This window comes from Sapajus apella, unplaced genomic scaffold (genome assembly GCF_009761245.1).
Source record: "Sapajus apella isolate SASKATOON/1434 unplaced genomic scaffold, GSC_monkey_1.0 scaffold25, whole genome shotgun sequence".
Lineage (NCBI taxonomy): Eukaryota > Metazoa > Chordata > Mammalia > Primates > Cebidae > Sapajus > Sapajus apella.
In genome coordinates this window covers 17,186,763-17,208,297 of record NW_022436965.1, presented here as the reverse complement: position 1 = coordinate 17,208,297, position 21,535 = coordinate 17,186,763, and the positions used below count along the sequence as shown (strand labels likewise).

At 38.5% G+C, this 21,535-nt stretch overlaps 1 long non-coding RNA gene across 1 annotated transcript in view; it reads left to right on the top strand.

Moving 5' to 3' along the window:
* LOC116560134 overlaps window positions 1–21,535 on the top strand; it is a 351,496-nt gene that overhangs the window by 82,318 nt on the left and 247,643 nt on the right. The window contains exon 2 of the long non-coding RNA XR_004272811.1: window positions 12,310–12,409. This is a non-coding gene — a long non-coding RNA (uncharacterized LOC116560134). The remainder of the gene's footprint in view (window positions 1–12,309; window positions 12,410–21,535) is intronic.

The following is a 21,535-nucleotide window of genomic DNA, read 5'->3' as shown; positions in this document are numbered from 1 at the left end:
GTGGGAGGAGTTCACTGCAAATGGGCTGCACAAGGGAATTTTTGGAGTGACACAACTGATCTGTGTGGCACCGTGGTGGTGAGTATCATCACTGTGCTCTTCCTAAAACCTGTAGAAGTGTACATTACAGAGAATGAACTTCACTGTATGCAAATTAAAAAATCACCCAAGATATTGAGGGGATCCCAGGATGGAATGCAGAATGTATCAAATGAATCTCATTGTGTTATGAATGAGATATCTTTCCTCACAGGGATAAAAGAAAAACATGCTATCTCAGACCAGAGGAGATATAAAAGCAAAATGCAGTAGAGTGTTCTGGGTTGGCTTTTGGAACAGCAAAAAACATGGATAGAGAAACGGGAAATCCACACAGAATCTGGAGTTTAGTGAATAGTGATATGCCAATGTCAGTTTCTTAGTTTCGGCAAATGCACTATTGTAATGTAAAATTATAGCATGTAGGAAACAAACTTTGTGAGAGACACATGGGAGCTCTGCAACTTTCCCGTACTAAAATTATTCCTAGATAAAAAGTTTAATAAATATTATGAATCAATAATATATACTACATACTGATTTTATATATTCTGAATTTTTAGATCCTGATATAAATAATTGAATAAATAAATGAGGGAAAATGAACAAATCTTCCTTACAAATTATTTTCAAATAATAAATGTAGAGGCAATGAGGGGAATACCAAATCACCATCAGAACACCAAAGTAATAGTTGCTGCGGGCAAGGTCCATGATGAACACTAAATTTAGTGAGTGGAACTTTAAGGAGAAATAACATTCACAAAGCTTCAAAGTAACTCTCCCAAAAGTTAATTGTTATGATGGTTTTAACATATATCCACAAATTTTTGATACTCCATCCTCCAGCAAGTGGAGGTAAATTCTGACCCCTTCTGTGGAGATTGGCCTCAATTCTTACTTCTAATAAATAGTGTGGACATGGGAAAAGAGTAACTTTACAATGGGGAAACCTTGCAGACATTACCTTACTCAAGTGATCAAAATTAACGTCACCAGTAACAAGTCATGTTGCTATCGGGTACTGATGTAATGTGATGAAAAGGGCATTTCATCTGTTGGTTATTCTTAGCTCATGAGTAAGTATTGTGAATATTTGCCCTTACAGTGAGCACTCTGGGTGGCAGAGCTAGAGAGATTTGATTTGAAAAAGATCACCTTTCTCATGGACACTTGTCTTCTTGCTTCCCTCCCAACCCTGAAACCATGCCACACCAAATGCCGTTTATCTGTCATTTGACTTAATAACTCATATAGACATTTGTGCCTTGGCATCAAAATTTTATTCCTATAAGTTGCCTCTTTTTTAAGGGAAAATGAAAATACTGCCTAGAAGTATTAGTAATTCAACTGGAGCACAAGGTTCTTGAAGGCAGGAACTTCATCTCATATGTCTTTTGTATTGCTCTACAAGCTCAGTACATGGTACATAGGGGTAGATTTAGGGGCAAATTGAACACATACTTTCTTCTGTGGGCTGAGCAATTAGAATTTGCATAAGAGAGATGAAAAAGATACTTCCAGTGGGTCAAGTCAGGGCAGAATAATGGACTAGTGAGAATGCTAGATTGGAGATAGGTTCAGAAGGCTGCAAGAAGTGGTGAAAAGGACAACAGAGAGAAAAACTGAAAACAACTTCACCTATGCCTTAATTTTGCCTCCTGTGAGCCCTATGATGGGAAGTAGCCATTATGATAGTAGCATTTACATAGCACACATCAAAGAATTTTCACACATATCTCCACTGATGTTTCATAGTAACCAGAAAGATAAGGATTCTCAAAGAGACCAAGGCCAAACCAGATCTTAACTTTCCAAACCCAGGGTTATTCCCCAACTCCTACCTCCACCCTACAACTAGAGACTAACCTGCATGGGAATGGGTTTGAGAAGGAAGGGCTTTTAAAAAATCATTTATATTGAAAAGATGAGAGGAAGCTCACTTTACCTGATGACTCAGAACTAGAAAGTGCTGCCCTTCACACACACTAGGACATCTCTGCTATGAAGACACAGAGACACGTCATTTTCTCAGCCTCTGGGTGTTGTAGCATATGCTGGGAGGATAAAGGGTGAGGACAAAGGTCTACATCTCATTCTGCACCAAAGCCCTATATCCTTCCTTACTGAGTCACCCAGGAGTGACTTAAGACCTTTGTCAACTCCACTTAAGGCCTTTGTCAAACTATCTCAAACTTACCGGAAAGCTGTTGACAGGATGCCCCATTACATCTGAAAGCTTTAGTATGTATTCATAACGAATAAGGAAATTCTCCTGTATAGCCACAAAATGACCATCAAAATCAAGAAATTAACACTGGGATATTTATTTTCTTTTTTTCTTTTTTGAGACGGAGCTTTGCTCTGTCACCCAGGCTGGAGTGCAGTGGTGTGATCTCAGTTCACTGCAACCTCTCCCCTACCCCCCAGGCTCAAGCAATTCCTGCCTCAGCCTCCTGAGTAGCTGGGATTATAGGCACCTGCCACCACCAGGCCTGGCTAATTTTTGTGTTTTTGGTAGAGACAGGGTTTCACCATGTGGGCTAGGCTGGTCTTGAACTCGTGACTTCAGGTGATCCACCTGCCTTGGCCTCCCAAAGTGCTAGAATTATAGGTATGGGCCACTGCATCGGGCCCAACACTGGAATAGTTCTATCATTCTATTCTAACCCTCGCTGAAGTTTCAGCAATTGTCCCAATGATATCTTTTAGAGGAGAAGGATCCAGTTCAGGATTACATGTTGCATTTAGCTGTGTCTCTTTAGATTACCTTCATTTTTAGTCTTCTTAGCTTTCATGACCTTGACACTTCCGAAGATTGCAAGTTTGTTATTTTGTAGAGTGCTTTTTTCAATTTTATTTTGTATGATATTTGATTAGATTATATTAGATTCATGAATCTTATTGAATCATTTTGAGATTCAGGTCATTCTTCAGCAAATATAGCTCTGAAGTGATGCTATGTTCTTATTTCTTCCTGTCAGATGACATACAATTTTGATATGTCACATTACTGATTATGTTAATTTGGTCCTTTGATTAAGGTGATATTTTTCAGGCTTGCCAGGGTAAAGTTACTCTTTTTTTCTTTGTAATTCATATGTATTTTGTGGAACAATGCTTTCAGACTATGTAAATATTCTATTCTTCATAAAACTTTATTTCTTTTTATCAACATAAGCTCATAGATTTCTATTTTATTCCATAGATTAAATGCATTACATTTAATGCATCCCTCCCTCCCTCCCACCCTTCCTCCCTCCCTTTCTCCCTTCCTCCCTTCTGAGACAGGTCTCACTCTGTTGTCCAGGCTAGAGAATAGTAAAACAATCTTGGCTGACTGCAACCTCTCCCTCCTGGGCTCAAGCCATCCTCCCACCTCAGCCTCCTAAATAGCTGGGACTACAAATGTGCACCACCATGTCTGGCTAATTTATATATATGTAGAGACAGGGTTTTGCCATGTTGCTCAGGCTGGTCTCAAACACCTGGGATCAAGCAATTCACCTGCCTCAGCCTCCCAGAGTGCTGGGATTATAGGAGTGAGCCACCAAGCCTGGCTTGAAATGATATTTAGAAATCATAATCTGGAAGCTAGATGTGTTCACTGACTTTGAGGTATCCCAGCTCCTAGATGAGACAGAACTAGTTAGAAATATAGATATAGATACAGATCTATCTATCTCTGTGTTTATACATGCAAACTTTCATCATATTTCTTTACATATATCTACACATATATTAACTACATATATATTTATCTACATACGTATTAAAATCTGTATTTTCATGGTAATACCTCCAATTGCAGTTGAACATTATATGGTTCAGGCTCCTATTATCCTGAATGTTTTTCTTATTTTATCAACTTCTCTGTTTATAACCAATCTCCTGTTTCCACCACCTCAATCCCTAAACAGATCCCTGACTACCACCATCTGAGCTCAGATATTCTGTGCTTGATTGCATCCTCAAGCTGGAATCCTCTGTGGCCTCATAGACTCCAATACTTCCTTGTTCAGGTTACAACACTCAACACTTGGGGTTTCATCCTTCATTCCACTTGGGAGCAGACACCCCATGCACGTATGAATACCCTCATCAACCTGCTTAGACTCTGACATCCACACCAGGCTGCCCTCCCATGCAGACCCCTTCTTCATCCATCACTTGGGCTCCCACATCCCACATTACACTATCCTCGGTGTTGATGTGTTCTACATCTTTCTTGGGCTCTCACACATCATGACCTTCCTTCCAGCTCTCTCTAAGGATGTCCAGTTCACACATTTTTGATGGTACCCTTCTCTGCTGGGCCACCATTGTCGTAGAGGCCTTACTAACACTACTCAGGCCCAGGTGCGCACACCAGCCTGGCCTTCCTCAGGGATACCCTTCTCACCTTTCTTTGGCTATGGCTCCTGTGTGGATGCCAGACTCATCACTCATTAACTCCAACTTCTTGCATCAAGATATTCTCCTTTCACTACCACATTTAAATGCCTATCATATTCACCCTACTTACTGGCTTTTGGACTATGTTTCTTAGGATGGGAAGGAAAAGGGGAAGAGGATCATTTTATTTTTGAGATTTTATTTTTACTCTTTCTTATTTCAAGATTCCATTGCAAGAGATGTAACCTGGACTCCACATAGAGAGGCAACTGAGCATAAAGTCAAAGTAAATTTATCATTAAGGTTTTAAAATAATTGGGAAGGAAAGTAGAATCGAGGAAGCCTAACATAAAATGACCTTTGAAAAATTCTTAGGAGACTTTAAGTTTCCTTTTGTAAAAAGGAAAAGTTCAGATTTATTACCCAAGCTTCTTCTAATATGTTGATGTCTGTGCTCTGTCAAAATTGTTTACTTTTCCAAAGTAAGCTTAGACTCTGGGGTTTTCAGAAAAACCATCTTTATAAATTCTGGCATTTGTATCTCTTCACCATGACTCTCCAAAGCAAAAATTCTGAATCATTTGATTATAAATGGTCTTTGATAATGAAATGCCATATGTTATTTTCTAATTGTTTTCCATGTATAATAATAGACTGCTCCACAAATTTGTAAAATTTTGTGCATAGCCCTCTGCAGGGTCTACAGAAGGTTAAGTTCACAAACAGTGCTCATTAAGCTGGATTTGATGCAAACTGATACTTCAGATAGAGAAAAACAAGCTGCTGAGCCCAGAGTCAGGAAGGGAACTTCCCTTCATATCACCCTTTCTCTCCAAACCCTTTACCCCTCTGACTTCATTCCTATCTCCAGCCTCTGTGTTCATCTACAGTCATTTGTATTGTTATTATCTGAGGCATAAATGAGGTGAAAGTCCATCTATTAATATTACATGCTGAGCAATACTTGGAGAGACACATGAGTTACTGTCACAGTCACTAGGGAACCAGCAAATTGTACCACAATTGATGTGCTTATCTTTGGCCAATGACAGGAGAGCATTGGAATTTCCCTGGGCATCTGAGAGGAATGGTGGAAGTTGAAGACAGGATGAGAGGAAAGTAATGAATTTTCAACGGTGCAAACTTAAGACTGTTTTAAGAGGGCCGGAGATGTCAGTGGCATTTTTCCTTTTAATTACTGTATTATTTCTTTGGCTATGAATGCATTGAAAGGAGATTTGGCTTTTCCTGTATCACTGTTTACCTTGGCCTTATTGCCAATGTCTTGAAGCTTCAATAGACATACCTTATAATAGATCTTGTGGTATGACTTATATCTCATATCATCTAAAGTCAGTGAAGGAAATGCACATTTATTCTGCTGGAACAGATGCTGCCTTCAAAGAAATCATGGCTTTCTTAATAGAATAATAATAGTGATAATAATATTCTCATATATTAAATTATACTTCTTTTGGGTTGGCAATAATGTTAAGATATTTAAAGAATTTTGTGATTAAATAAGAACATTTGCATTTTCTATGATCTTTTTTTAAAAAACACATTATCGAAGTATGATTGATATGCAAAAAGTGGTACATATTTGTTGTATAGAATTTGGTGAGTTTAGAGATACATATACGTGATTAAACCATCACCTCAATTCATGCCATAAACATAGCCATCATCCCCAAAAGTTTCCTTCTGTCCTGCTTATTTATTATTTTGTGATAAAAACATTTAACACAAGGTCTACCCTCGTAGCAAATTTATTTTTTGTTTGTTTGTTTTTTGAGATGAAGTTTCGCTCTTGTTGCCCAGGCTGGAGTGCAATGGCGCGATCTCAGCTCACCGCAACCTCCGCCTCCTGGGTTCAGGCAATTCTCCTGCCTCAGCCTCCTGAGTAGCTGGGATTACAGGCACGCGCCACCAGGCCCAGCTGATTTTTTGTATTTTTAGTAAAGACGGGGTTTCACCGTGTTGACCAGGATGGTCTCGATCTCTTGACCTCGTGATCCACCCGCCTCGGCCTCCCAAAGTGCTGGGATTACAGGCGTGAGCCACCGCGCCCGGCCGTAGCAAATTTTAAAATGAGTGATACAGCCTTGTTAACTATAGGCAGGTCGGCTACGGCTTACTCATCTTGCAAACTGAAACTTTGTAACTTTTGACAGACACATCCTTGTGTCTCCCTCCTCCCTGCTTCTGGCAACTACCCTTCTACTCTCTGCTTCTACGAGTTTAACTATTTTTGATTTCTCATATAAGTAGGATTGCATAGTATTTTTCCTTCTGTATCTTGCTTATTTCATTTAGTAGAATGTCCTCCAAGTTCATCCATGTAGTTGCAAATAAAAGAATTTCCTCTTCTTTAAAGCTAAATAACATTTCATTGCATGCATACATCATATTTTCTTAATCCATTCACTCCTCAATGAACATTGAGGTTGCCCCGATGTTTTGGCTATTGTGAATAAAGCTGCAATCAATGTGGGAGTACAGCTACCTCTTTAAGGTCCTGATTTCAATTCTTTTGAACATATATCCAGAAGGGGGATCGCTGGATAATATGATAGTTCTATTTTTAATTTTTTGAGGCACCTCCATACTGTCTTACATAGTGGCTATACCAATTCATATTTCCATGAGCAATATATAAGGGTTACCTTTCTCCACATCTTCACTAACATTTATCTTTCTTTTTTAAAAATCCATTCTAACAGTTGTGAGGTGATATCTCATTGTGGTTTTGATTTTCATTTTCTTGATAATTCGTGCTATTGAACACCTTTTCATATATCTTTTGGCCACTAGTTTTCTTAGGAAAAAAATTCTATTCAATTCCTTTTTTCCACTTAAAAAAAATCAACTTTCATTTGAGATACAAGAAGTGCCTGTTTGTTACATGGGTATATTGTGTGATGCTGAGGTTTGGGGTTTTGATTCCATCACCCAGGGAATGAGCATAGTATCCAATAGATAGTCTTTCACCCCATACCCACCTCCCTTTTCCTCCCTCATCCACAGTGTCTATTCTTCCCATGTTTATGTCCATGTATGCTCACTGTTTGTCTCTCACTTATAAGTGAAGACATGCAGTATTTCATTTTCTGTTTCTGCATTAATTTGCTTAGGATTATGGTCTCTAATTGCATCCATATTGCTACAAAGGACATTATTTCATTCTTTTTTTATGGCTGCATAATATTTCATGGTTTATATGTACCACATTTTCTTTATCCAACCTACCATTGATGGGCACCTAGGTTGGTTCCATGTCTTTGGTATTGTGAAAAGCATGGCACTGAACATGCAAATACATGGATCTTTTTGTTAGAATAATTATTTTCTTTTGGTTATACACCCGGTAACAGGATTGCTGGGTTTAACGGTAGTTTCAAATTACTTGAGAAATCTCCAAACGGCTTTCCTTAGTGGCTAAACTAATGTACATTCCCACCAACAGTGCATTAATGTTCCATTTTCTCTGCAGCCTTGCCAGCATCTGTTATTTTTTGACTTTTTAATAGCCATTCTGACTGGTGTGAGATGCCAGCTCAGTGTGGTTTTGATTTGCATTTCTCTGATGATGGTGATGATAAACATTTTTGTCATATGTCCTTTTGGCTGCTTGCTTTTTTTTTTTTTTTTTTTTTTTAGTATTTGTTTTTTTCCTTTTTCCATTTTTTTATGGGGTTATTTGTTTTTCAGTTGTTGATTTAAGTTTCTTGCAGATTCTAAATGTTAGAAATTTGTTAGATGCATAGTTTGCAAATATTTTCTCCCACTCTGTAGGTTGTCTGTTTACTGTGTTGATAGTTTATTTTGCTATGCACAAGCTCTTTCATTTGTTGTCACTTGTCAATTTTTGTTTTTATTGCAATTGCTTTTGGGTACTTAGCCAAAAATTTTTTGCAAAGACCAATGTGGAGAAGGGGCATTTCCTAAGTTTTCTTCCAGGATTTTTATAGTTTGATGTCTTACATTTAAATCTTCAATCCATCTTGAGTTAATTTTTGCATATGATGAAAGATAAGGGTCCAGTTTTATTCTTCTGCATATGGCTAGCCAGTTATTCCAGTACCACTTAATGAATAAGGCATTCTTTTCCCATTGCTTGTTTTTGTTAGCCTTGTCAAACATCAGATGGTTATAGGTGTGCAGCTTTATTTCCGAGTTTTCTTTGATGTTCCGTTGGTTTATGTGTCTGTTTTAATACCATCACCATGCTGTTTTGGTTACTGTAGCCTTATAGCATAATTTAAAGTCAGGTAGTGTAATGCTTCTGGCTTTATTCTTTTTGTGTAATATTGCTTTGACTATTTGGGTTTTTTTTGTTTTATTGAATATTAGGAGAATTTATGTCTATTTCTGTGAAAAATGACATTGGTAGTTTTATAGGAATTGCACTGAATTTGTAAATTGCTTTGGGTAGTGTGACCATTTGATTCTTCTGATCCATAAGCATGAAGTGTTTTGTTTGTTTTGTTTTCATTTATTTGTTTTATCTCTGATTTCCTTCCTCAGAGTTTTGTAGTTCCACTTATAGAAATATTTCACCTCCTTGGTTAGCTGTATTCCTAGGTATTTCATTTTCTTTATGGCTATTGTGAGTGGGATTGTGTTCTTGATTTGACTTTCAGCCCAGAGTTGTTGGTGTTTAGAAATGCTACTAATTTTTGTATATTGAATTTGTGTCTTGAAACTTTATATTAAAGTCTCTTATCAGTTCTAGGGCTCTTTTGGCAGAGTTATTAAGGGTTTTCTAGGAATAGCAGCATATTTTCAGTGAAGAGAGAAAGTTTCATGTCTTCTTTTTCTGTTTGGAAGGCCTTTCATTTTCTTGCCTGATTACTCTGGATTTCCAGTACTATGTTGAGTTAAGAGTGGTAAGAGTGGTCATCCTTGGCTTGTTCCAGTTCTCAAAGAGGATAGTTCCAGCTTTTGCCCATTTGGTATGATGTTGGCTGTGGGTCTGTCATAGATGGCTCTTATAATTTTGAGGTATGTTTCTTCTATGCCTCAAAAGGCATAGAAGTTTGTTAAGGGTTTTTATCATGAAGGGATGTTGAATTTTATTAAAAGATTTTCCTGTATCTATTGAGATGAACATATAATTTTTGTTTTTAATTTTGCTTGTGTGGTGAATCACATTTATTGATTTGCATATGTTGAAACAACCTTGCTTCCCAGGAATAAAGCCTACTTGATTGTGATGAATTAACTTTTTGATGTGCTGCTGGATATAGTTTGCTAGTATTTTGTTGAAAATTTTTGTGTCTACGTTTATCAGGAATATTGACTTGAACTTTTTCTTTCTCATTTTGTTTCTGCATGATTTTTGTATTGGGCTGATACCAGTTTCATAGAATGAGCTGGAGAGGAGCGTCTTCATTTTAATTTTTTGGACTACTTTCAGTAAGATTGGTATTAGTTCTTTGTACATATGGTAGAATTTGGTTGTAAATCCATCTGATCCAGTGCTTTTTTGGGGGGGTTAGTATGTACTGTATTACTGATTCAAGTTTAGTCTATTCAGGATTTCAGTCTCTTTCTGATTCAATTCTGGGAGATTTTATGTTTCCAGAAATTTATTCATTTCCTCTAGATTTTCTAATTTGTGTGCATAGAGTTGTTCATAGCAGTCTCTGAGGATCTTTCGTATTCTGTGGGATTAATTGTAATGTCATCTTCGTCATTTCTGATTGTACTTACTTGGATATTCTCTTGTTTTTCTTTTTAAACCACCCAGCAATCTATCTTGTTTATTCTTTTAAAAAATAAAATCTTGGTTCCATTGATTTTTTTGTATCATTTTCCTGCTTTTTAAGTGGCAGTGTGTTTTTGTTTTCTTTGTTGCTACTGAGTTGTAGAAGTATCTTAAACATTTTGGGTCTTATCTCTTTATCAGATATATAGTTTATAAATATTTTTCTATTTTTTTAAAATTGTAGTGCTTAGAATAAATCTTGAGTATAATATAACATGGAATTTGGGCACATTTTTGCTTTAGGGGCTTGAGATTTTAAACTTATATATGAAATAAGGTAAATGTTAACAGTTGAGTATATTTAATTAAAAAATAATTATTGATTATCTACTGTATGAAAGTCACTACCTTGTGATTGTGAATAGAAAAGAGTGAGCAGAGAGTAATGAGACAATCTCTCCATCCTTAAGGACCTTACAGTTCAATGGAGGAGGGAGAAATTAAAGAAGAAACCAGCAAAATATTATTTATATAAAACAGAGGCATGTTGTATTAGGAATAAATCAGAAGGAGAAATTAATTCTTCCAGAGAGAATAAAGTTCCCCAAATAAGACTGATTCATGAGTTATCCTTACATACGAAATAAGGTACAAGCTATCAGTTGAGGTATGTTCCTTCTATGCCTAGTCTATTGAGGGTTTTTATCAACCCTTTGCCAAGGTCTAAAAGTATCAAAGTGTAAGAATTCAGAGAAGGATGGGCTGACAGTGCCAGACCCATGAGGTATATGGTAATAAATAATTCTGGAGAGGCAGTTTGGGATTAGATCATGATTTCTTGGGCTTTTGAATATTATTCTAATCACAGCACAGAGACTTGTGAGGAAATGAGTGGCATACACTGATGACCAGTTTGGGGACTGAGTGATGGAAGGGATAGGAGTTTGTGTTATAAAGTAAATTTAATTAGGGCGTATCCACTTATTTATTCCACAGACAATTATTGAGCACCCAATAGTTGCTGGTGATACTCAATCTAATAAAATTTAGCTTCCACCATTGAGAAGCTTTTGACCTAGTGAGGGAGATAGTGTCATGTAGTCACTGCCATGATAGTGGTAACACAGGGTACATTTAAACTGAAGCATAGAAAGCCTAATTTGCCCAAGGTCACACCACTAAGCCAGTTGCATAGGTAAGCCATGGACTCAGCTGTGCACTTCAGGGTCTGTGAGCTTACCTACTCAGGTAAGCTAGATTCAGAGACATACATTTGGATATGAGATATGGTGAAGCCAATGACTTTACTAGTCACTCTGACCTCATACCCTGGCCTGAGAAGTATAATTTTATACATGTAACTTCATCTACCCTGTTTATGCAAACCTGGGGGAGCAGGATACATAAGAGCTAACCAAGAGATCAGAATCCCTGGTTCTGAGCCTAGTTTACATCTTTCTACCTACAACTACGCTCACTCATTAATTCATTCATTCCACAAATATCTTGAGCCCCTAGTGTTCCAGGCACTTTCCCAGGTACTGGGAATGTAGCAGTGAATCAGAAAGATGCAGCCCCTGCCTTTTCTGGACCTTACACTTCAGTGAGGAAAGTGAGACATGACACATATCTACAGAAACAAAGAAGCAAGATCATTTCATAGAGAGATAAGTGCTATAAAGGTGATGAAGCAGGGTAATGGAGGAGAGAGTGAACACTGCAGTGATGGGAGATGCAACTGCAGCTGGACATTTGACAAAAGCTTTTCTCCAGTGTGTCGTTGGTGCTGAGGCCACCGGCCGTGTAGGAGCCAAGCTACGCTAAGCCTTAAGGGACAGTGAGCACACCATGGCCAAGTGTCCAGATATGTGATTAAATTGCTAAGGCAGGATAGGGTCATGAGAGAAAAGGAATGGGTGGCAAGAATAGGTCACCTTCTGGGGAAGACGTCTTCACCGTCCTACTAGCCAAAAACTGTGCTTTGACCTTCCTCTCTCACCCTCCCAGCAGGAATTTCTCACCACCAGAGCCAGTGTCTATGACTTGCTATGCCTTAGTGAGCATCAAGTCATCTCTGATTCTCAGCTTTCTGCTTTAGTCACTTGACCCTTTTTCACCAGAATGCCTATGACAGTACATTTTCAAATTGCTCTTTTCTCCCCCAGGGACGGAGGGACAAAATACCAAGAAGGAACCAGATTCTGCCAGTTACAGAGTGTTGACAACACGCTGTCATGCTGAAAAGGCACACTCAACTCCAGAAAAGTGAGTCTGTCCACAGTTTCAAGTTTCAGTTCTGTTATGTCGCCTTACCACTGGCCAATTTTATGCCAATAACGAGTGGATTGACTTTAGTGAGTACTTCTACTGTAAATCTAAGAAGATCAGAACTTAAAATATAGAAAAAGGAGACTCTGGTGTAGCATAGGGGAGATAAATAAACCCAGGGTGGTGGGAGTGTGGGCCTGAACACACCAAGCCGTTAGCTTACTTTCAGTTTTGCAGAAAGTCTGCAGGTGCTGAGGGAAGAGCTGCTGAGCAGCTTCTCAGGGGAACACATCTTCCTGAATGGTTTCCTGCCATTCCTGGGTGGTCCTGAATGAGCTGGCGGTGGAGACACAGAATGTCTGTGGTTCTTAAAAACCTCAGCGCAATTTTCAAAAGGGAAGAGAGTCCCACCCAGAGTCTTAAATTAATTTTGACTGACATCCAAACATTTTGTGCCTTTCTAACACAGGGCCAAAATTCCCTCCTTTTCCCACAAAGATTTTCAAATTGCTCTTTAGTGTCTCAATGAAACAGCTGTGCAAAGCCCAAGCCAATTTTATAAGTAGCAGCAGCATGGCTCTGTTGGAGCATAACATCCCTGACCATCTGCCTGCAGAATTACACACAAGACACTTATGGTGTGGAAAATACTGGATCGTAACCCTCTCTTCCCTGTCTCCATTCCAGCCAACTTAGATCACCTCTTGGTTGCAGCTTGGAACTTTTTGGAGATTAGGGGTGGGGTGGTGGAGAGAGACTTTTATTTATAATGAGATATAAGGTTTAATGTGGAGGAGGAACTCTAATCTCAAACATATCAGTTAACTATGTAATGTTTTTGATGAGGAACAGGCTTTGAGAGGGGAGAAGGAAGAGAGGACAGAAGAACTCAATTGGTTAAATAGGCCCTAATAAGCAGGGGGACATGAGAAGCTGAAGATCCAGAATACACAACCTTTCCACTTTGCAAACCGGTGGAATTCTGTTTGTTCCCCCGCTTCTTGCTAGGCAGAGAGATTCTACTTAGTTCCACTCCCGTACATTTTTGTGTGGTCAAACCCCTGCCTCAAGAATGAAAACCAGTATTTCATTCTAAACTCCTTAGAAACAGTTTTATCTATATAATTCAGCCCTAGAATATGGGGTCAGTAATACTGAGCTTCCTGCTCACACTTCAAGGTACCTAATAAATGCTTGTGTGCTAATGAATACCAAGGAGAAGGTTTGACTATAGGTGTTGAGACTGTCAAAAACGGATTCAGGGTTTTGAGCTAAGTACTTGTTAGAAGCGGTACTATGCCTGTCTTACCCATAGAATCATGCCTTTCCTGAGTGATATTTTGATTGTTCTTATTTTGCACCACATTAATTTGTTTGGGTAATACTTACACATAGTGTGTCATTGGTGAGAGGAATAAAAGATACTCAACCTTTCTGAATTATAAATCAATTAATGAGAATAAAGTAAAGTTGAGATGTTAAAACTTCTTTAGATAACAGGTCAGGTGCATTTTTTTCAAAATATATGCTCTTAGCATGGTGCCTTGATTTAGTGGCCTGATTCGATTCCCCCAGTATCTTATCTTCTCCCTAGCTGGCTGTCCTAGCCCAACCTTTTAGGTCCTGTGTTCTCAGTCCTCTTAAGTTAACAGGGGAGCCCCTCAGTCTTCTTTGTCTTATATTTATATTGACAAAAAGTATTCCCCGTGCTGAAGTCTTTCCCATTATTTTTACTGTATTTCAGGAAATAGAAATGTAGCATAGTCAGTGGCATTGGCTACCTTCCTACTGACCTAGAGAATAACGACTTTCCCAAGGGTGTAATCAAATATGAATGTGCCAGGATAAGCCAAGATCCTGTGCCTGCAAGAACTGTTATGTGGCACTAATCATTGATGAAAGTGTAAGCAGATCTTTCAGCCAGGACAAGCACCAACTGACCCAAGTGCCAATAGTTTTTGATGGAGTCTATGAAAAGTATCAAAGTTAAAGTGGTCACTGATGAAACCCCAAATAAAGCCAACATGAAAAGTCTTTAGAATTCACCAGTACCTCCTACAGGCAGGAAAAAGAATGTTCAACATGTAAGAAAATACTATTCTATTTCGTTTTTATTTTTTAAGGTACAAGTCACAAATATATTCCCTTATTATTACTATTAAAGTTTTCTCTAGTGTATTTCAGTAACAGAAGGCTGTTATTTTATTTGATTCCATTGTTGGTTATGGCTTGAGTCCTACACACCTTTCCCTTTCACCTCGAAGGGAGCTCCTTGGTGTGAAGCCAAACACTCATTAATAGTGTAAAGATCAGATTGGATCTACTCCCAGATCTTCTCCTTATGATTCATCTGCTTGTTGAGCTCTCCAGGGAAAGCATCAAAAGTAATTCTGTCTCCAAGGACAGACCCATTAGGAGAAGCCAAGATTTCAACTTTCTCTGATATGTGAACAAGCACATATCACTATTGCTTGAGATAGTACTTGCCTCACATTTGCAGGTTTCAGGTTTCAAAGTAACCTCTCCAGATTGGGAGCTGTGGGAAGAAGGTTACGCTTTCTTGTTTGCACATTGCCCAGGACAGATATTCTATATAGCACAGAGCTGGGGTGAGGATAGGGGGCAGTAATAGAGCGGAGATTGGCTCAAATGCTTCAGAATCTCACAGTTCTTATCAAGATTTAGTAGAGATTTTTTTTTTTCTTGAATGAATATTTTTCCATTTGCAGAATAGCTTTAGGGCAATTTCCAGATATTTTAAGTGATTGTGGGATTTTAAAAATACTTCTTCACTAGATAGATGCTTTTCCGTTGGGAACAGATCTTCCCTATCATTCTGTACTTGATCCTTGTCGTATTTTTAAATTAAATAAATGTGTTATTAATGCTCTGTTATGAATGAGTAAGTGACTTCTCTATGCCTCTTTGAACAGCAGTTTTGTTTGCCTTGTAAAGCTGTCTGTATTACTTAGGAAAAAGTACAAACTGATCAAATGTGTACTGATTTAACAGTGTGGGAGTAGCAACAAAAAAATGCTAAATTTTTTAGTACTCTGAATTTTGTCAAATAGTCCAGCCTCTTGGACTGTATTGTACTTCATTCTTTCAGATGAAGATGATAATCTCCAGCTTCTCAGAATGTTAGTAAGACAAACTAATTGTGAAGTAATTAATATAGGGTCATTGAAAGATGATAGAGTTCAATTAGAGTGACTTAGTTTCAAAACCTTGGCTTTGTCACTGACTGTGAGCATTTTGTCAAGTTACTTTACCTTTGCAGGCCTCAGTTTCCCCATATATGAGAGTAATGATGGCTATCTCAATCAAATGTTGGTATCACATGAAATAATTTATACAAATGCCTAGTATATTGCCTTACACAGAGTAGGATAAAGGTTGTCAAGCATTACTATGTTTATTATTATAATAAATAAACATATTTAAATAAATAATATTTAATATAAATAAATCATAAATAAATAATAATAATTATTATAATAAATATTATAATAAATCATTTAGGCAGTGAATCATACAAGTACCCTAATTCTATCAGTTAGGATGCTTTGGATGCAAGTAGCAGAAAAATCAGCTCAAAGTTTCTTTCTTACAAAAAACCCAAAGATGGAGGAGTTTCAGGGTTGGTTATGTTACCGACTCAAAATTGTCATCAAGCACCCATGTTTACTCAGTCTTTCAGTTATGTTATCCTCAGAGATTTTCTTGTTGTCTAGGATAAATTCTTTTCAAGACCAAGATGACAGCTATAGTTCCAGGCATCACAATAGGTTGCAATGTCCATGGGTTGAGAAGGAAATGTCTTTGTCTTTGGTTCTTCCTTTAGAACAAAGATAACTCTTCCAAAAAGTCCCCAGGAGTCTTTTGGTCAATTCTCATAAGGCAAAATTGTGTCATATGCCCATTCTTAATCCATCATTGACAAAGGAATGTGGATGAACCCTGTTGGATTAATGAGATTAATATAGATTCGTCCTTCTCCTTCAGAGATGGGTAGATGCTCAGCCTCCCTAAAGCAGCTAGTGTTCTATTATCTGAACACAATTGGGTTTCTAAGAGCAAAATAGGGAAGAAGAGATTTGGGTAGACAAGGAATAGAATTTACTATTCTAGAGGTTAGAGGACTCAGAGATGAATAAAATGCTTAATCTTCAAGGAAACTATGGCTTATTAATAATATTATTACAACAATTATGCATTCTGTTAGTCCATTTGTGTTGCCATATAGGAATGCCTGAGGCTTAGTAATTTATAAAGAACAGAGGTTTATATGGCTCACAGTTCTGCAGGCTGTGCAAGCAGCAGGCTGTACAAGCAGCATGGCATCAGTACCTGCTTCTGGTGAGGCCTCAGGAAAGTTACAGTCAAGGCAGAAGATGAAGGGGGAGCTGGAGTATCACATGGCAAGAGTGAGCAAGAGAGAGACAGAGGTGCCAAAGTCTTCCCTTCCCAAAAGTTCCCCCAAAGTCTTAACTCATTCCATCATTAACTCAGAAGTCCAAAGTCTCATTTGAGACCCGAAGTATGTTTCTCCAGCTATGAGCCTCTAAAATAAAAAAAAAATTAAAATTAAAAAAAACAAGTTATCTACTTCTAAGATACAACGGTTGTATGTGCATTGGGTAAAATATTCCCATTTCAAAAGGGAGAAATTGGCCAAAGAGAGGGGCAACAGGTCCCACACAAATCCAAAACACAGACAGGCAGATATTAAATCTTAAAGCTCTAACATAATCTTTCGCTCTGTGTCCCACATCCTGGGCACACTGGTGCAGGGAGTGGGACATGGCCCTGGACAGCTCTGCCCTGTGACTTTGCAAGGTGCAGCGTCTATGGCTGCTTTCATGGATTGGAGTCCAATGCCTGTGACTTTTCCACACTCAGGATGCAAGTTACTAGTGGCTGTGCCATTCTGGGGTCTAGAGGGCAGTGGCCACCTTCCCACAGCTCCACTAGACAGTACCCCAATTGGCACTCTGTGTGGGGCTGTAACCCCACATTTCCCCGAAGCACTTCCCAAGAAGAGGCTCTCTGGGGGTGGGGGCTGGGAATCCTGCCCCTGAGGTAGGCTTCTGCCTAGACACTATGCTTTCCAATATATCCTCTGAGATCTACGTAGAAGCTGGCAAGCCTTCTTTACTCTTGCATTCTGGCACTTGCAGGATTAACATTTCCTGGAAACACCAAGGTTTATGGCTTGAGCCTTCCAGAGAGGTAGCCCGAGCTCTAGCTGAGACCATTTGAGCCTTGGCTGTAGCACAAGCATCCAGGAGGTGGGGAGTTGCCTTCTGAGGTGGCACAAGGCAGCGGTGCCCTAGGCTTGGCCACTGAAACCATTCTGTCTTCCGGGCTTGTAATGAGAGGGGCTGCAATGAAGATCTTTTCCCATTGTCTTGGCTACTAGCACTTGACTCCCTTTTAATCATGCAAATCTCTCTAGCAAGTTGTTGCTTTGCAGGCCTCTTGAATTCTTTCCTTGAAAACACTTATTTCCTTCTTTACTACATGACCAGGCCACACATTTTCTAAATTGTTATGCTCTGCTTCCCTTTGAAATCTAAGTTACAACTTTACACCATTCCTTTGCTCTTAGATCTGATTGAAGGCTGCTAGAAGTAGCCACGACACTTCTAGAACACTTTGCTGCTTAGAAATTTCTTCCACCACATATTTTAGCTCATCACTCTTAAGTTCAACCTTCCACAAAACTGTCGGGCATGGATAAAACGCAGTCAAGTTCTTTGCTGGGGTGTAACATGGGTGACCGTCGCTCCAGTCCTTGATAACTTCCTTGTTTCTATCTAAGACCTCATCAGTCTGGCCTTCATTGTCCATATTTCTATCAGCATTTTGTTACAATCACCTAACAAGTCTCTAAGAAGCTTCAAACTTTCTCTCATCTTCCTTTCTTCTTCTGAGTTCTTCAAACTCTTCCAATCTCCACCTGTTACCCAGTTCTAAAGCTGCTTCTACATTTTCAAATATCTTCAGAGCAATGCCTTACTCTTAAGTACCAATGTTTTGTGTTAGTTAGAGATAGAGAGGTGCCAGTCTCTTTCAAACAACCAGCTCTCATATAAACTCATTACTGCAGGAAGGTCATCAAGCCATTGATAAAGCCCCCCATGACCCAGATACCTCCCACCAGGCTTTACCTCCAAGATTGAGAATTACATTTGAACACAAGATTTAGAGATAACAGACATCCAAACTATATTATCTATAATAGCTAGTGCATTGCCCTATCAATGTCTTAAAAGCCATGGGTTTAAAAGAAAACGAGACATTAGCCAAGCTTTTTGACTCTCATACGAGTTCATCTTGTTTCCCTAATTTGACGAAGACATTCTGTTTGTTTAGCCAGAACTTCTGATCTAACCAATCAAACTAGCTAAAAAAAAACCAGAAATTTGTAAACTGTCCCATAATGATGGGAAGTTGTTACCAATAACTACAAAAGTTATGTTTATCTTTAATGAATATAATTCATATTGATTATTGTTTATTGATTATTGTTTATTGAGCATTGTTTATTGATATTCTCAACTTTTAAAAAATGCATTCAAGTTCTATGTAGTGACTCAGACCTTCCAAATTTCTCTCTACTCTGTGACACCCTCTATCAGGTGGGCATCTGAAAGTTTTGCAGAAAAGAATAATGTAGATTTGTTTTTGTTTTGAAGAAACACCTCAGAAAATCTATTCTTGAGTAAAGTTGAGGGTGAAACATAAAATTTAAAGTGATTTTAATCTTTGATTTCATCCTTGGTAGCAGGGTAGAGGGAGAAGTACAAAAGTCTATATCTATTAAGTATGTATTATTTGTTCATATGTCCTGTGCTTATTCATTTAACTAATATACATCTAATAATCTAACATATACTGTATGTTTTGGTAGAAAATTATAATCCCACAAAGGAAAGCTCTTCAAGAACCTTAAAGCCAACATATCATTATAATACAAGAAAGAAGGTGATAGAACAATTCCTGCTCTTGGACTTCTGCAGAAGGCAAACAAAATGACAAAAAGACAAGGTACACAATGAAAGAAAATGCCAGGTACACACATAATGATACATTAGCATACACACATAGACACACATTCATCAAATATGTATTGGGTCTTTGCTACACATGAGAAACTATGCTGAAAAGATGCAAAAGAAAAGAGACATGTTCCTATGCTCAGAAAATTTATAAGATAGTAAGAGAGAGAATTGGCACTCTCAAAGTATTTCAAACTAAAAAGAAAGAGAAGTAACAATTGCTAATAATGATAGCAGATACTTATATATTGGTCATTATGTGTCAGAAACTGCTCTAAGCACTTTACAAATATTAACTCATATAAACTTCCCAAGCTTCCACTAAAGTAACTGATAGTATACCATATTACAGAGGAGGAAACTGAGACACAGAAAAACCTTGCCCGAGGTTGCATAGCTAGAAGGTGGTAGAGTTGGGATTCTAACCCAGGAAATGTGGCTCTGGAGTCTGTGCTGTATGTGGCGCTGCATGGTTATATGTAAGGTAACTTCACAGGTTTTATATAGGAGAGAATAAACATAGAATTTGGCATTATACAAAATATAAAAATATTATGAGGCTTCAGAGAAATGAGATATTATTTCTTGCTTGAGAGATAAAGTAATGCCTTTCTGGGTGAGATAATATTTGGAGATAATGGAGGATTTAGGCATGAAGTATTCAGGCAGGGACAGCCTTTGGGAGAGAGTAGGAGAGTCGGAAAGCATCGGATATATTAGGGAAATGAAGTTTTTTCCAGTTTAGTTGGAATATAGTTGTGAGTAGGAGACTAACTCAAGATAAAGCTGGAAAGTAGAATTCTAAGCTTAGAACTGGCAGATGCCCTACACATCACGTAGTGTTGCTCTTTGTTTTACTGACGAAGAAAAGCCCAGAGATGGAATGACTGTGCATGATTCCAGTGGGGCTTTGGGTGGCAGCTTCAGGGCTGAAGCTCTGCTCTTTTGACTCCCAGGCTAAGAGTTTTCATATTACACTGGATCAGATCATGGAGAGCCATATATATCTAAACAATGATAAATTACTAAAGGATTTTGAGATAGGAAGGAGAACCTGGATTTGAATTCCAGCTTCTTAACCTGCTAGTTGTGTAACTTTGAGTGGGGGGTAGGAAGATTTGACTTAACTTCTTTAAACTCAGTATTATCATTTGTAAAATGGGTATGATAAAATGCCTAACTTGTAAGATTGTCATGACAAGTCAGTAAGATGCTTTGCACATAGTAGATGCTAAATGAATAGTAATATACATTTTTTTCTTCTCCTCCATTTTCCTGTCTATATTTTTCCTTTTCTGGGTGTAAGCTTTCTATTCTTCCCCTTCCTCCTTTCTCTTTTTTTTTCCTCTATCAAATGGAAAGGTGAGGAAAGGCAGACATTGGCCCATTCCACCCCCACCTGCAATGTGCTCCTCCTGTCCAGGATCTGTATTTCTGGGCCTGAAGGTTTCCAAGCCTTTGGAAGGATGCTTTACCTAGGTTTGTGTCAGGACAGAAGTACCAGAATGTCTATTCACCCCCCAGACAGCCCTCAAGCAATGACAGAGGAAATTTGGTGTATACATTCTTTCCTGGACACACAGTAAAGTTCCTCTGAGGCAGCTCCCAGGCTGGTTCCTGGTTCCTGAGGCTTCCCACAGGATTACGCTTTGGTCTCCTCCATTGTAGTAACACCTGGCTGCTCCCCTTTCCTGTCTCCCTTCTCCAATCCCCTGCTGACCTTCCAAATAAACTACCAGTGCATGAATCTTTGTCTCAGTGTCATTTGGGGGATCTCACGCTAAGAGGGATTGGGTGCATAAATGATGAAGCCAGGTTGTAGAAAATCAGGGAGAAATGAAAATAGAAGCATAGATGGAAGGACTACTCCAGAGGAAGAGGAAGGATGTTTCACAGAGTTGGAATGAACAGTCCATCAGTGGCCAAGCTGGCTGCCTTACTGATATCATCCTGCCCTCTCTGAGTTTTTCTTTCGACATTCCAGGCCTAACCAACATAATCTCAGAATTCTCATTATTAGGTCTGCTGGAAAATCCTGTAGGGCAAGGCTGTTGGGCTG